At 40.4% G+C, this 17,407-nt stretch overlaps 1 protein-coding gene across 3 annotated transcripts in view; it reads right to left on the minus strand.

The window, feature by feature from the left end:
• LCLAT1 (lysocardiolipin acyltransferase 1) overlaps positions 1-5,302 on the minus strand; it is a 148,746-nt gene extending 143,444 nt beyond the window's left edge. For all 3 annotated transcript variants that reach the window (XM_020983750.2, XM_078149779.1, XM_020983748.2), the window contains exon 1: positions 5,212-5,302. The gene's annotated coding sequence lies outside the window, so the exon portion shown is untranslated. The remainder of the gene's footprint in view (positions 1-5,211) is intronic.
• Positions 5,303-17,407: the final 12,105 nt, after the last annotated feature.

Genomic DNA, 17,407 nt, shown 5'->3' on the forward strand with positions numbered 1-17,407 from the left:
CATTTTTTTAAAAAAAGTAACAGAACTTTCTTTCCTAAGTATAACCTATGGGTTATATATCAGCTAGGCTCTGATGACTAAAAATAGATTTGCTAAAAATAGATGAGCTAAAAAATAGATTTGGAATCAGAGAATCTGGGATTCAAATTCCAGATTTGTTACTTATTATTTATTGGGCACTGGGCAACTTAACTTTTCTGACCCTGTTTCCTCATTTGTAAAAAATGACTTCTACATTCCCTTTATACTCTAAAATCTAGCTTCTGCCCCACCACTGGACTGAAACTGGACTCTCCAACAAAATCAGTCACCTCCTCCTACTTAATAAACTCAAAAGCCCTTAGTCCTCCTTTTCTTGACTTCTCTGTAATATTTAACACCACCACACCACGAACCAGAATTCTCCAGAGAGAATGGACATCAAGGCCCTGTGGTATACAACAAAGAGCTGATCACAGCTCTTTGAACCTCTCTTCCACTAGCTTTCCACAGACTGCATTGCTTCTTCTCCTCCACTGGATTAATTCCTAAAACTCTAAATGTGGGTGAGTAGCTAGGTGGTGAAGTAGATAGAACACCAGGCTTGGAGTCAGGAAGACTTGATCTTCTTGAGTTCAAATCTAGCCTCTGATACTTACTGACCCTGGGCAAGTCACTTAACCCTGTTTAACTCAGTTTCCTCCTCTGTAAGACAATCTGGAAATGGCAAATCACTCCAGCATCTTTGCCAAGAAAACCCCAAATGGGGTCACAAAGAGTTGGACATGGCTGAACAATAACAACAACAACAAAAAAAATGTGGGTATAAAACAAGGCTCAATTCTCAACCATCTGCCTTCAAACTCTACACTTTTAGACCATATCTATTATGACTGACTTCAACTACCATCACTATAGTATAGAATCACAAATCCTTAGAATTGGAAAGAACTAAAAGATTCATGATGGAAAATGCTATCCACATCCAGAGAAAGAATTATGGAGTCTGAATGCAGATTGAAGCACACTACTTTCTCTCTTTTTTTTTGTTTCTTCTTTCTCGTGGTTTTTCCTTATGATTGTACATGTATAGCCAATATCAGGTTGTATGCCATCTTGGGGAATAAAGAGCAGAGGGAGGGAGAGAAAATTTAGAACTCAAAATCTTATAGAAATGAATACTGAAAAATAAAAACAAAGAAATAAAATTATATTTAAAAAAAAGAATTGGAAAGGACTTCTGACAGAATCTAATTAAACTTATATCTGAAGTAGAATTTTCACTTGTGACAACTACCAACAAATCTCCATTTATAGACCAAGAGTATAGAGGAATCTTAGCTGGAAAAACATTCCCTCAACCCTGTTACCTCCTGAAACAGAAAATTCCATTTGTGGACAATACTTTTAGGAAGTTGTTCTTTACATCAAGCCAAAATCTTTGTCTCTCCAACTTCCCAATTCTTTTCCTAGCTGTGTCCCAAGGGGTCAAACAGAACAATTTGAATCCTTCTTCCACTGGACAATTCTTCAACTACAGTAAGAAAGCTGGTTGGACTAACTGATCTGGAGGATCTCTTTCAGCTCTCAAATGATGACGCTTTGTCCCCTGGTAAATCTTCATTTCTTTGAGTCACTCACTCTCAGTTCCTTCAACCAATTCTTCTCTGACCTGATCTCCAGTCAGATTCCTCTCTGGACACACTCCAGTTTTTCAAGGTCTTTCCTGAAATGTCAAATATGATGCTTCAAATGTGGTCTGACCAGAACAGAGTACATACCTCTCATTCAAATATTAGGCCCTTCAATATAGCCTAAGATGACACTGTTTTTTTTTTTTATTTTTTTTTATTTTTGGCTTCCAAGTCAGAATGCTAACTCATACCGAACTTATATTCTACTAAAACATTCAAATCTTTTTTCAAACAAACTGTCACCTAGCCACAGTTCCCCTATCCTATACTTGTAAAGATGATTTAAAAAAAAAACATTAAGTGAAAGATTTTACATGTATCCCTATAAAATATCACCCATTACTCGAATATATCAAGATCTTTTTAGATCATATGTCTGTGGTTCAATGTGTTGCCTATCCCTCCTAACACTATATCATTTGTAAATCTGACAATCATACTACTAGATAAGCCTTCAACTAAGTCATTGATAAAAATTATAAAAAGCAGGGGGGCAAATAAAGAGCCTCTAGAAAGCTCCCTTCCAAGTTGATCTGCAGCCATTGATAACTATTCTATAAACCTAATCATACAACTGCTTTTGAATTTTCCTATTTATATCATCTAGCCTAGATCTTGAGCACAGCATGAGAAATCATGAAATCCTTTACTAAACTTGAGATATGCTACGTCTGTGGAATTTCACAATCAATAGTATTAATTTAATAATCCTTTCAAAAAAGAATGAGGTTAGTCTGGTATAACTTGTTCTTGATAAAGCTTTGTGACTACTCTAAGATCAAGGGATTTACACTGATTATACTGATTTAAACTGACCGTTTCCTTTTCTTGATGATCCCCAACCATCTCTTTAGATGAAGAATTGTGTCAAACTCAAAGTCAAATTCATTGACTTATGAATTTGCAGACTTTATTTCCTTTCCCCTTTTGAAAATCAGAGGACATGGACCAGCCAGGATAGCACAGTGGAAATGGGTAGTGCAGACTGGCTCCCTCACAGAGTTCTAAGTCTGTCACTCTGAAATGGGGGGGGGGCAGGGGAGAGGAGTTTCCAGACCTTGATTTCATCAGTCACATAAGGAACAGAGCTTTGGCACAGTAGTTACTTCAATCTCCACAGAAGGATCTGAGACTCAGCTCCCAGGAAAGGAACACGACTTCAGCAAGGTCAAATCCAGGGACGCTGAAAATTACATTTTTTATGGCTCTGGAAGTTGTTTAAGACATGACCTTAATTTATATGTAGGTCATATATCCATTTAGAACTGATCTTGGCATACAGGGTGAGATATTGGTCTGAAGTTTAGACCTAGGTCCTTGGTGCCACCTCTTGACTGAGTCCAAGTTTTACAGAACAAATCCTTTTATTAAGGGGATTTGTTCTGTGAAGTTTGGATTCAGTCAATGGGCCCCACTTGATGACCTAAGGGCCACATGTGGCCTCCAGGCCACAGGTTCCCCGCCCCCTAACTTCTGCTAGACTACTGTCCAATTTTCCTAATAGCTTTTATCAAATAGTCAGTCCCGACCACAGTAGCTGGAGTCTTGGAGTTTTTGAACACCAAACTATGAGGTTCATTTGCTTCTCTATACTGTCTATCTAACCTAATTCCACTGATTAACCTTTTTACATATATCTTTTCTATGGCCCAGAAACATACCATCGTATTCACGTACAATGGTTTGTTTAGCTATTCCTCAATTATTAGATACTTATTTTCCCCCCTAATTCTTTGCTACCATTAAAAGTAGCAAATCTTGACTATAATGGAAGACTTTTCTTCATGTCTTTGAACTCCTTGGAGTATATTACTATCAGCAGGATCTCTAAGTCAAAGGGTGTGGACATTTTAGTTGCCTTTTAGCATAATTCCCAATGCTTTCCAGAATGGCTGGACCGATTCACAACGTCATCAACAAACAGTGTCTGTCTTTTAAAACCTACCCAACAGGGTTCATCTGATGTCAAGTGACGCAGCTGTTAAATAACCAATGCATTTCAACAGATTTCAAAGTTCATTTAGTCCAATCCATACCTAAACAATAATTCACTATCCAATATATTCTAGTGATCTTTTGGGGTTTTGTCTTTGTATTCCCACAGCAGGCACTTAATGAAATGCTCATTGATTGATTAGCAACGTAATACTTGCATGAACACCTCCAGCAAAAGGGAATTCACTACCTCCTTTTCTGACCTTAGGCCTAAATCTGACATGAAACCTAAATTTGCTTATTTGCAAGTTCAACCCACAGATCTTAGTTCCTGGCCAAGTCTAGAATGCCAAATCTCTCTTCTATGTCCTTCAAATCTTTAAGTATCATGTTTCACCTAACTTGTCTTTTTTTCCTCAGGCTAAAATTGGAAGCCTTATACTATATTGGTTGCCCTCCCTCCCAAAATCTAACACTCCAAAGAACCATCACTTCCCTTCTCCTAGACACCATGTCTCTCCTATGGCAGTCAAACTCTAATGCAAGATTAAACCATAATATCGAAATGTTGACTCATTGAGCTTGAAGTACACTAATCCTCTCAGATTTTATTTTCTGAGGAACTGTTTTCTGTACCCATCACCTCTACCTTGTATTTGTAAAGTCGTATACTGTGTTATGAATGGCAAATACTCTAATTCCAGAGCCATAACAAGTTGCAATTTTCAGCAGCACTTCAGGGTCAGGCGTGTTTAATACGAATACATCCTCCACAGATTCCTACTCAACTAATCCAACAGCGGATATAAACTTCCAACTAAATGTGAAATCCATGCAATCAAATCTAACTAGCATCTAAGTGCGGATCAAGTGCAAGAAAATCTGCTCTACACCCTAAGAATACAATGACAAAATCGAAAAACATTCAGTCCCTGACCTCATATAACTTACAACTCCAACAGGGGAGGGAGAAGTGAGAAAACTTTCCGTTTCCAAAAGAATGTAAGTTCCCATTGGGCAGACTTTCAATTTTGTCTTTGTATCTCCAGTATCGCGCACAGGGCCAGAATGCGCCCAATTAAATCTTTAAACAAAAAAAAAGTGCTTGTTGAACGAATATGCTAACTTGGAGAGGAAGGAGCCTTCACAACTAAGGGGATCGGGCAAAGGCTTCCTGAAGCAGATGATGACACACGAGCTTGAGCCTGAAGGAATCTAGGGAGCCAGAGGGGCGGGCAGGAGGGAGAGAGGGAGAGAGGGAGGGTAGAGGCACTGCACGAGGTAACGACGCCCAGATGCCAGACGCCAGGCCCTGGCCGCTCTTTATCCTCCAGGTCGGGGTCGAATTAAGGTGCCCCGTGCATGCACTTCTCTTTCCGGCTGGCTGCTCTTCCGCGTCTGGACAGCCCTGGACAGGACCGTACCGGACGGCCGGCTAGCCGACGGCCCCGCACGCCCCAGAACGGGCTTCGGCCGGAGCCGGGTTTCCAAGGCCCGTTTCCACGAACGCCGTGGCCGCTCCGCTCCGTGTTTATGAACATCGGCGATCACGCTCGCTCCCGCGGATAACCCGCCCGCTGCCCGGCCCCGCGCGCCCACTCACCTGAGCGGGTGACGCCGCCAGCAGCGCGGCGACACCAGCTCTGCCCAGGCGAGCGCCCGTTATTCGGGGCCCGCGGCCGTGCGGGGTCGGAGTCCCAGGAGCTGGGGCGCGGCTGGCGCAGAAGAGTTCATGTTACAGCTTCCCGGCTGCTGGGAAGGGGGTCCCCCCAACCGCCGCCGCCGCCGCCATCTTCGTCGCCCCCGTGGGCACTTGACAGCTCTGACGTCCGCCCTGCCGGCGGACTTAGGATGGACGACAGGACAGCCGCCCAGGAACTGGTACCGGAGGAGTGGGCGAGATAAGGAAGCCGCGAGGGGTCACGACCTCGAGGCCGAAGCGGCAGCAAGTTCGCTCCTGCCGGGAGGCGTCTCTCCCGTCGCCTTAGTAATGCGTGCCTTCAGGTTCCATTCTGATTGGCTGGGGAGGAGAGTGACGCAAGACGACCCTTTTAATACGGGATTGCCCAGGTTCCCAAGCACCCGGGGCCCTTTCCAGAGCCCGGCTTCGGTGAGTGGGCGGGATCTCTTAAAGGGACCGAGTGTATTTGCTTTCCTCCAGCTATAGACTGGAAACCTCTTTGAGGGCCAAGGAAGCTGTCACCTTCATGGAAGCTTCGTGAGCACTGAAAGAGGGCACACGTGGTTTTTCATTCATGCCTGATTCCACATGACCCTATTGATCATGCTGTTCATGGGGTTTTCTTAGCAAACATACTGGAGTGGTTTGCCATTTTCTACAACCGTGTATAAGAAAAACAGGGGTTAATGACAACTAGTAAGCGTCTGAAGCTGAATTTGAATTCAGGTCTGCCTGACTCCAGGCCCAGCATTCTGTCTCCTGTGGCTGCCTAGGGAACACATATACACACATACTACATGCACACATACACAGAGCATGCAGCACACATACACTGTCTCTGGAGTGAGACAGAAAAACAGAGGGAGAGCTTCAGTCTTCAGCTTCAGAAGATACAAGATTTGAATTCACAGCCTCCACATGGACTACAGGTATCTGTGATGTCAAGGAAAAGGACAATAATCATAAATTTAGAGCTGGAAGTGTTGTTCAGTTGTGTCCAACTCTTAGCGACCCCTTTTGGGGTTTTCTTGGCAAAGATACTGGAGTGGTTTGCCATTTCCTTCTCCAGCTCATTTTACAGTGGAGGAAACAGACTCAAACAGGGTTACTTACCCAGGGTCACTCAGCTAGTAAGCATCTGAGGCAGAATTTTAACTCAAGTCTTCCTTACTCCAGGCCCAGCTCTCTGTCCACTGTGCCACCAATCTGCCTTAAGGGAAGAAGGGCAAAGGGGCATTTAGTCTGACTCATTTTACAGATTAGAAAGTGAAGGACTGGAAAAGTCAAATGATTTGCCCAGCGTCACCAGGTAGAAAGAAACAGAGTGAGGCTGAGAAAAGGACTCAATCCAGGACTCTTTCCACTGTACCAGATTGGGAATCAAGAGGTCTGGCTTCCAGCATTAACTCTGCCACTAACTAACTGAATGGCCTTGGTCAAATCTCTTTATCTGAATGAGCTTCAGATTTCCGTAAAATGAGTTCAACCAAATTCAGTCCAATAGACATGTATTAAGTGTCAGCTATGGGCAAGACACTGTAAAAAGTATTCGAATTTCTGTAGCCCTGCACAGATTAAAAGGCAGTGTCCCCACACAACCATCCTATGAGGTAAGTAATACACATGTTGTCATCCCAATTTTTCAGAGAAGGAGACAGGCTCAGAGAGCCTTAAGTTACTTGCCAGAGGCAGATTTTAAAAACAGGTTCCCCAGCGTGGCATTGTTTCCACAGGAGCCACCAGCCTCTCTGGAGGGTGGTGAAGTGACTAGAGTGCTGAGCCTTAAGTCAGGAAGACCTGACTTCAAATTCGACCTCAGATGCTTCTAGCTGTGTGACCCTAGGCATGTCACTTAACCTTTATTTGCCTCAGTTTCCCCATCTGTAAAATGCAGATATAATAGCACCTATGTCCCAGAGTTGTTGTGAGGATCCAAAGAGGAAACAATGGTAAAGCACTTAGCACAATGCCTAGAATGTACCAAGTACTATATAAATGTTAGCTATTATTATTATTCTCTGAGCTTTAAAGCCATACCAGGGAATATCTGTGACCTAGATTCTGTGATATATATGGCCAACTTATGACAGTGCTCAATCCCTCTGCTTATTACAGAGTAAGAGTAAAATGTCCTATGCCATTCCTCTAAGCAGTTTTCAGCCAGGGTGCACAGGAACATTTGGTTCAGATGTCTAGTAATATCATACCTCTGACATACACATACTGGCTATGTGAAGACCCCTTCCCCCAACTCCTGAGTCATTTAACTTCTCAAAACCTAGCTCTGCTATTCATTGTATGACTTAGACAAGTCAGTCTCTCTGAGCCTCAGTTACCTTATCTGTAAAAGGAGGGGGTGGGAGTACATGGCCTCTAAGATCCTCTTCAGACTCTAAATCTATGATTCTATGATCACAGTCAATTATTATACAACAAGACGACATATAGCCCTTTAATATAGTTCTATGGTACAGGGGAAACAATATTACCAGGAGCATTTGGTTCTATGGTTATCAATAGACTGTAATCCTAAAGGGGTACAACAGGGTTCCTCAAAGTCAAAGTGAGGCTTAGTTGTAGAAACTTTACTGTGAAGCATTGGTCAGGACATAAAATATTGAAGTTTTTGAGGAGAGGAATGAGGCAACAAAAATGTCAATAAATTGAACCCACAAAATGTATTTAGCATCTAGTATGTGTAAGGAAGGCCCTGAGCTAAGTGCTATAAGGGATATGAAAGAAAATTAGGGGGTGGAGCCAAGATGGCAGAGTAAAAGCAGTGACTTGCTTGAGCTCTCCCCAAACCCCTCCAAATACTCATAAAAAATGACTCTAAACAAATTCTAGAGCAGCAGAACCCACAAAAAGACAGAGTGAGACAAATTTCCATCCCAGGCACCCTGGATGGTTGATTGGAAAGGTCTATTGCACCAGGCTGGGAGAGGAGACAGCTCAGCATAGGCCATGCCAGCAAAGACCAGGCCTCAGAGGACTGAATCTCGGGCAGCTGTGGCGGTTTCCAGACTTCTCAACCCACAAACACCAAAGACAACTTAGAAGGTCTGTAGGAAAGATCTATCAACTGTGGTGAGAGAGGAGCTCAGTCCAGCCCCAGTCCTGGCGCAGCCCTGGGGTGGTGGCTGCATCCAGAGCTCTTGGCCCACAGACAGAGGGGGGATCAAGTGGCTGATAGAGGGAGAGTTGCAGGGATCTCTTTGCTGCCACTGATGCAGGATTCTCTTGATTTGCCTGTGCTTGGATGTGGATCAAAGTTCTGAGTGGCAGTCCTAGGGTGAGGAGGAACATTGGCATGGTGGAGCTTGTGGTGGCGATGGAGAGGGAATCTTCCTCACAGTTCCAAGGCAGAATAAAGAGGGGCAGCTAGGTGGCTCAGTGGATAGAGCACCGGCCCTGAAGTCAGGAGAACCTGAGTTATCCGGCCTCAGACCAAACACTTGACACTGACTAGCTGTGTGACCCTGGGCAAGTCACTTAACCCCAGTTGCCTAAAAATTAAAAAAAAAAGGCAGAATAAATAAAGGCTTGTGGTCAGTCATAGACCAGAGCACAGGCCAGGAAAGGAGTAAACACCTCACCCTTATCATACCACCTTGGAAAACTGAAAATTTACAGGTCCTTAGAATTATCTCTGAAAACAGCTGCACAAAGCCCCCGAAGCTTGGGACAGTACATTCTCCACCCTGGAAGCAGACCCCTACCTTAACAAAGAGTTTATAATTCAAGTAATTGGCTAGGATAATGATTAAACCTCAAAAAAAAGTCAGACCATAGAATCTTACTTTGGTGACAAAGAAGATCAAAACATACAACCAGAAGAAGACAATAAAGTCAAAGCTCCTACATCCAAAGCCTCCTAGAAAAATATGAATCAGTCCCAGGCCATAGAAGAGCTCAAAAAGGATTTTGACAAGCAAGTAAGAGAAGTAGAGGAAAAACTGGGAAGAGAAATGACAGTGATGCAAGAAAATCATGAAAAACTTATCAAAGCTTGCTAAAGGAGGCCCAAAAAAATACTGAAGAAAATAACACCTTAAAAAACAGCCTAACCCAAATGGCAAAAGAGCTCCAAAAAGCCAATGAAGAGAAGAATGCCTTAAAAAGCAGAATTGGCCAAATGGAAAAGGAAGAATAAAAACTCACTGAAGAAAATACTTCCTTAAAAATTAGAATAGAGCAAATGGAAGCTAATGACTGTATGAGAAATCAAGACCTTGTAAAACAAAACCAAAAGAATTAAAAAATAGAAGACAATGTGAAATATCTCATTGGAAAAACAACTGACCTGGAAAATAGATCCAGGAGAGATAATTTAAAAATTACTAGACTACTTAAAAGCCATGACCAGAAAAAGAATCTAGATTTCATCTTTCAAGAAATTATCAAGGAAAAGTGCCCTGATATTCTAGAACCAGAGGGTAAAATAGAAATGGAAAGAATCCATCAATCACCTTCTGAAAGGGGTCCCCAAAGGAAAACTCCTAGGAATATTGTAGCCAAATTCCAGAGTTCCCAGGTGAAGAAGAAAATATTGCAAGCAGCCAAAAAGAAACAATCCAAGTATTCTGGAAACACAATTGGGATAACACAAGATTTAGCAACTTCTACATTAAGGGACTAGAGGGCTTGGAATATGATATTCCAGAGGTCAAAGGAGATAGGATTACAACCAAGAATCTCCTACCCAACGAAAGCGAGTATAATCCTTCAGGGGGAAAAAATGGATATTCAGTGAAATAGAGGACTTTCAATCATTCTTGATGAAAAGACCAGAACTGAATAGAAAATTTGACTTTCAAATACAAGACTCAAAAGAAACATGAAGAGGTAAACAGGAAAGAGAAATCATAAGGGACTTATTAAAATCCTGCATGGAAAGATGATATTTGTAATTCATGAGACCTTTGTCAGTATTAGGGTAGTTGGAGGGGGAAAAAAATCATATGTATAGATTTATTGACAGATAGACGGCACAGGGTGAGTTGAAGATGAATGGGTGATATCTAGAGAATAAAATTAAGGGGTGAGAGAAGATTATACTGAGAGAAGGAGAAAGGGAGAAGTAGAATGGGGTAAATTATCTCACATTAAACAGATAAGACAAAGCTTTTATAGGAGAGGGGAAGTGGGGGAATGTGAGAGGGAATGAGTGAATCTTATTCTCATGGGGATTTGGCTTAAGGAGGGAATACCATACACACTCAATTGGGCATGGAAATCTATCTTACCCTAAAGGAAAATATGGGGGAAGAGGATAAGAGGGGGGATGATAGAAGGGAGGGCAGATTGGGGGAGGAGGGACAGGACCAAAAGAGAGAATAGAATAAACATGGGGATGGGATAGGATGAAGGGAAATACAGTTAGTTTTTCACAATATGATTACTATGGAAGTGTTTTGCATGACTGCACATTTTTAACCTATGTTGGTTTCTTGCCTTCTCAATGAGAATGGATATGGAGGGAGGAAGGGAGAGAATTTGGAACCCAAAGTTTTAAAAACAAATGCTAAAAATTATTTTCACGTGCAACTAGGAAATAAGATATACAGACAGTGGGGTATAGAAAACTATCCTGCCCTACAGGAAAGTAGAAGGAGGAGGGAATAAGAGAAGGTGGGGTAATACAAAGGAAGGCAGATTAGGGGAAGGGGTATTCAGAATGCACACAATCTTGGGGTGTGGGAGGGACAGATGGGGAGAAAATTTGGAGCTCAAAATCTTATGGAAGTGAATGTTTAAAACTAAAAATAAATATTTAAATAAATAAACAAACAAAAGAAAATTAAAATAGTCCCTGCCCTCAAGATGCTTAAAATGTGTCTTTATATACCTCAATGCTCAGCATGACGCTATGTACTTAGGGATAGAGATGGAAACTGGACCTGAAGTTCTTGGGTAATTTACACAAGTATTTACTATCTCTCTTTCTCTCTCTCACACATTAATCCCCTTACCTGAAAAATATTTTTTAAAGCCCTCAACCATAGCACAGCAAAACAAATTCCAATATTGCCTATGTCCAAATATTCACATTTCATTCTGGATTTTAAGTCTCTAACTCACCCCACCCCCAACAAGTGGTAGATGGCATGATTCATCTTCAGTCCTCTGGATTCTTGCTTTATCATTATATTAATCAGACTTCCAAAATCTTTCAAAGTTGTTTTTCTCTATAGTGTCATTGTTAATGTATAAATTGTTCTAATTCTGATTACTTCACTCTACATCAGGTCAAATAGGTCTTCCCATTTTCCTATGAAATGTCCATTTCATCATTTATTATGGCAAACAATATTCCATTATATTCATATACTACATTCCCCTGAAAGTCAGGATACCTTTAGTTTCCATTTTTTGGGCCTCTACCAAAAGAGCTGCTGTCAATCTATTTGTATATGTAGGTCCTTTTCCTCATTCTTTAATCTCTGGGGATATAGGACTAGAAATGGTACAGTTAGATTAAATGGTATGCACAATTAAGTAACTTTTGGGACCTTACTCCAAATTTCTTTCTAAAAGGTGTGAACCCCAAACCTTATGAACCCTAATCTGAAATAGAGTCTGTTCTAAGAAACAGGCAAACGAAATTGAGGTACATGTGTCCATGGTTTAAATTCTCAGAGTGGCTTGACATGCATTGCATGGGAGTTCAGTCCAAAGCTAGGCCCTCCAACGGGGGTCCTTTGGAGAGTAGGTGTTCCCAAGGGGATGTCAATCAACTGTGATTGGTGGACATACTAGGAGATAGGTGGGTCCTTAGATCACTCAGTCCACAGGGGCTGATATTGCCTGCCATCAAAGGAAATACCACACCCAATCTTGGAAGTCTGTCTCCACCCAAACCTAAGTAGGGTGAAATCAATTCAAGCCTGGATTGGAGTTTGACCAAAATAAGATTCAATGCAATCTCGTTATCAGAGATGTCCTTCTGAAGAACTTTGAAGCAGAAAGCTGGCAGGGTGGAGCTCTGAGTCTCCAAAACACAGATTACCAAGAGAAATAATTTTTAACAAAGGTCTGTTATCCAACTCTACTACTAATGCATTAATGTGACTGTTTTCCAACAGCTCCTCTAAATTTTTCATTTTCATTTTTTGTCATATTTGCCAATTTGAAGTGGAAGCTCAGAGTTGTTTTGATTTGCATTTCTGTAATTATTAGTGATTGGGAGCCTTTTTTTTTTCATATGGCTAATTGTAGCCTGTGTTTTTACTCTTGAAAACTACCTGTTCATATACTTTACCATTTGTTTATTGGGAAATGGCATGGTCTTACAAATTTGAATCAATTTATTTTATGTTTTAGATATAAGATCTTGATAGAGAAATTTACTCCAAAGATTTTCTTCTTCTCAGTTTCCTATTATACCTATGATTTCATCCATATATGAGACTCCAAGATAAGGACCTCCCTCTACCAATGTAAATCCACATCTTCACTGTCTTGTACTTACTAGAAGTTTAATAAATATTTAAAGAATTGAATTGGATGTAGTTGAGATTAGACATACCAAACACATGACATGATAACAATACACAGAAGTATTAAGTGGGAAATGAGAGGAGATAGGTAGAGAAACAACAGTATTAAGTGATAGGTATCAAATAAGCAAGACAGAAGGAAGAAAAGAATGAGCTTCTTCCCAGATCAAAATATAGCACCAAAACAATGAGATTTCACTGCTGACATATGCATAGTAGGGAAGGGGAAGGGAATAAACGTTTATATAGTGCCTGCTATGTGCCAAGTACTATGTTAAGCACTCTTTACAAATACTATTTTGTTTGACCCTCACCACAACCCTTGCAGGTAGGTGCTATTATTATCCCAATTTACAGCTGAGGAAACTGAGGCAACCAAAGGTCGAATGATTTGCCCGGGGTCGTATAACTATCAAGTGTCTGAGGCTAGATTTGAACCTGCCTTCAGGCCCAACTTCCAATCTACTAGACAACCAACTTAATGCTTCTATAATTAAGGCAAGAATGTAGGCTAGGTAGGTAGAAAAAAATAACCTTACCTCCTGAGTTCACCTTGTTCTGACATATTCATTTGAATGTAAGCTGGTGTTTCTTCGGAACATCTAACTCTAGAAAAATCTTGTCTGGAAGAGAGGGCTAGGATCTTCACCTCAAATGAGTATGGAAAATAAGACTTAATCCTGGCCTGGGGTCAGGGGTACTCTGCCTGGCTTTCTTTAGAGATATGTAGTGGCTGTGCCTAAAGAACTATGAGTTCACCCTTATCAAGGAGAAGTTCTAGCCACTGTACCGATAGCTGATGACTAGCAGATGACCCTGAAGAGATGAAGCCCAGAAACTGGTAAACAAGGAGCATCACCTACCTAAGACTACACACCATCAGTCAGTGATGCCACGGAGACCAGTAGAACAATGCCCAGCTGAAGAGGAGCTAAGTAACCAAAGGAGACCAATCAGAGAGCAGGCCCAATGAGATCAGCACAGTGATGTCACCAGAAAAGTGGTAGTTCTTCAATGTTGGAATCATGAAATGATCTTCCCTGCATGTACTCTAAGCCCATTTATTTCTGACATGTGCCCTTAATACACAATCCTAATGCATGCCTACTCTCCCTACTGTATATATTTGTAAGAATATACACTAGATTAATTAGAAAGGTGGAGAGCCTACTGCAGTTTCTTACCATAACATATCATTAAATGTCTTTTGTCTGAATTAAAATTTGTCCTCTGACTAGAGGAAAAAAAAAGTAATCATATTTGGGAGGGCCTGAGTTATGTTTTTGAATGATGCAGATCATGGAGTACTTTGAACCTAGAAAATGATTTTGTGTGCTATTTATACAATAAGGAATATGGGAGTTGCTTAGTGAGTCATCATAATTGAAGCTGCTTAGGCAATCATGGTTCAGTCAAGATAGCCAGAAAGAAAAAAGGTACAGACCACAAGTAGGATTTCACCACTCTCTCTGCTCATGTTCAAACCCAGGTCCCTTTTCGTATACCCACACCCTATTCCTACTCCAACTATCCCATTTACCTTTCCCAATATTCCTGAAGGCCTTGAACATATTCCTTCCTAGCTGTGCTTGGCATGCATAAAGTACTGGTTCTGTAATAACAGGAGGTCCTCTTATACGAGGATGATTGGTACTTGAAAAAGACTATTTAAAGTGATTTCACTTTAAAATAGGAATAATATTTCATAATAAAATTACAGGAGGAAGGGTTTAATGGGACCCTATCTTTAAAATGAATCTTAAAATTATGAAAACAAGTTAATTTTAATCATATATTTAATAACATTTTAGTTATAATTGCAATATGTACGTGTTCTTAGAATGAATAACAAATTGTGTTGAATCTTTTGGCACAATTTTTCTGACAAAATCATATGATGGCACTATTATGACATCCTTCATTACATGTTTGACTTTCACAGCATGATCATAAAGATGGTAATTTTTGTGAAGATATTCAAGGGTTTGTCCTTCTCCCCCAAGGGCCTCTCATAATCCTTTGATATTCCAATCACTTTCTTTTGAAGTGCCTACAAAATCAGCCTAGAGAAGCAAAGTCATCAAGATGAGTAGAGGGGAGGGAGAAAGAGACAGGTAATAAATGCTAGTTGCTGAGCAGGGAGGAACATCTGAGTGGAGACAAATTTTATGTGTGTTAGTTTATTAGTGAATATTTTCATGTTATGATGACTTTTGCTTCCCTACGCAATCACTTGAGAAGGTAATGTGGGCATAGTAAATAGAGAGCCAACTTTGAGAACTCTCTCTGAAATGTAATGGAGAGGTATTTAATCTCTCCAAGCCCAAGCAACTCTCTTAAGACTATAAATTGCAAAACCTTTGCAGATCTATACCAATAGATTAGTTTCCTTAGCTGGACTTCCAAACAGCAATTAAATTGCAGGTCTACTCAAAACAACATGCAACTTCTTAACTGTAGGAACAGGCAATCATAACAAATATATGGATTATGTGAATATAACACATCTATACCAGCCAGTGGGTAGGTAAGTGACAAGGTGTCCTGGTGTCAGGAAGCCTTTATCTTCCTAAGTTTAAATCTGACCTCAGACATTTACTAGCTATGTGACCCTGGGGAAGTCACTTAACCCTGTTGGCCTCAGTTTCCTCATCTGTAAAATGATCTGGAAGAGGAAATGGCAAACCACTCCAGTATCTTTGCCAAGAAAACCCTAAATGGAGTCATGAAGAGTCAGACATGACTGAAAAATGACTGAGCTGAAATACCAGCCAGTCGGCATCAGCATCATCATTAGGAGTTCCTTATGCTCTTGGCTCCCCAAAAAGCCCTTGCAGCCTCAAGGGAATAAGAGTAGGCTAAAAAGACTGAGCAGAAGTATAGAGCAATGACAATGAATAAGGCACTCACTCACCTCAGAGGACAATTAAAATATAGTTTATATTTCAGGAAATTGTCATTTTAAAGGCTAAAGCCCCTCTATAACTTAGCATACTGTCTCCAAGAATCACTATGACTCAAAAGTTAATTACCCTAAGACTAAATTGAGGAGCCTCTCCACAGTTTCCCCTGCTAGTCCATGGACAATGGGCAGTCTGCCAATAGGCACATGCCAGAAGCTTTTCTGGCTTTGTAACGCCTGCCAGTGTTTGTCCTCCATTGACATAGCCTTGAAGAATATAGTCACTGGAGTAGCTAGGTGGTGTAATGGATAGAGCAGCAGCTCTGGAGTCAGGAGGACCTGAGTTCAAATCTGACCTCAGACACTTGACACTTACTAGCTGTGTGACCCTGGGCAAGTCACTTAACTCCCATTACCTCAGGAAGGGAAAAAAAATGACAATAATATAGTCACTGACATGTCACAATGAGGAACCAAGAGTAGGTCTTTGTGGGAGATGATAAATTAAAATATATATGGATGTTCTTAGCTCTCACAATGAACAATTGCTACTATTCATGAAACTTTTTGATAATTACAAGGTGTTTAGGATGTGGAATTCTTTGTTAGCCGAGTGTGTGAAAAAGATATTCCAATTTTTTAAAAGGCCTGTTCTGTAATAAAAAAAAAAATGATGTTACAGACACAAATTTCCTTAAAAGTTCACATATACTAGAAAATTACTCAATAATTCAAATTCAGAATGAAATTCTGTCCAGTTCTGGTTTCTAAAAATAGCTTACCACCAATGAGCAACAGGTCTGTGGGTCTTTTTAGTGACTATGATTATGTTAGTACCATGGTAGTTTTAGTTGACATCTAAGAACTCCACCAGATCTCTTCCTGGTTTAAGGGAGCTGTAGAAATAACAGAAAACTAGGGGCAGCTAGGTAGCACAGTGGATAGAGCACTAGCTCTGGAGTCAGGAGGACCTGCGTTCAAATCGAGCCTTAGACACTTGACACTTACTAGCTGTGTGACCTTGGGCAAGCCCCTTAACCCTGATTGCCTCACCAAAAAACAAACAAAAAAAAAAACAGAAAACTTTGGGTTCCTGAAAATCCATGCAAGTTTTGAAAGTATTTAACCACGTAGAACAATGACTATGGAAAGCCTAGATAAAACCTTATCTGCTGCTAATGCTGCTAATGATATATGTAAAATATAGATTTAATTCAGTGCAATGTTTTTTATATACACTGGGTATAGGGGACTGCTGTTCTATATTTGAGAAGAGGCTGAAGCAACAATCCAGTTAAGTTATATGATATGAGATTCCAGAGGGAAAAATTATAATACATTACTGATGTGTAATCTTTGCTGCTGTGCTATGTTATCAATAACTAAAAAAAAAATAGTAATAAAGACTACCACAGAAAACAAGAATATTTTTACTTTTGTGACATTTAGAGAGTTGGTATGTGTTCCATATGTCAAACATTGCTTCCTGCTAGAATTTTGTCATGACACTTACTAGCTGTGTGACCCTGGGCAAGTCACTTAACCCCATTGCCTAGCAAAAACAAAACAAAAAACAAAACAAAAAAGAATTTTGTCATGAAAACAAGCATTTATAAAGTCTGATCTCTTTAAATGAAGCTATCATGTATATATATATATATATATATATATATATATATATATGTATACATACATATATATATATATATATATATAT

This window comes from Phascolarctos cinereus, unplaced genomic scaffold (genome assembly GCF_003287225.1).
Source record: "Phascolarctos cinereus isolate Bilbo 61053 unplaced genomic scaffold, phaCin_HiC Scaffold_2;HRSCAF=192, whole genome shotgun sequence".
NCBI lineage: Eukaryota > Metazoa > Chordata > Mammalia > Diprotodontia > Phascolarctidae > Phascolarctos > Phascolarctos cinereus.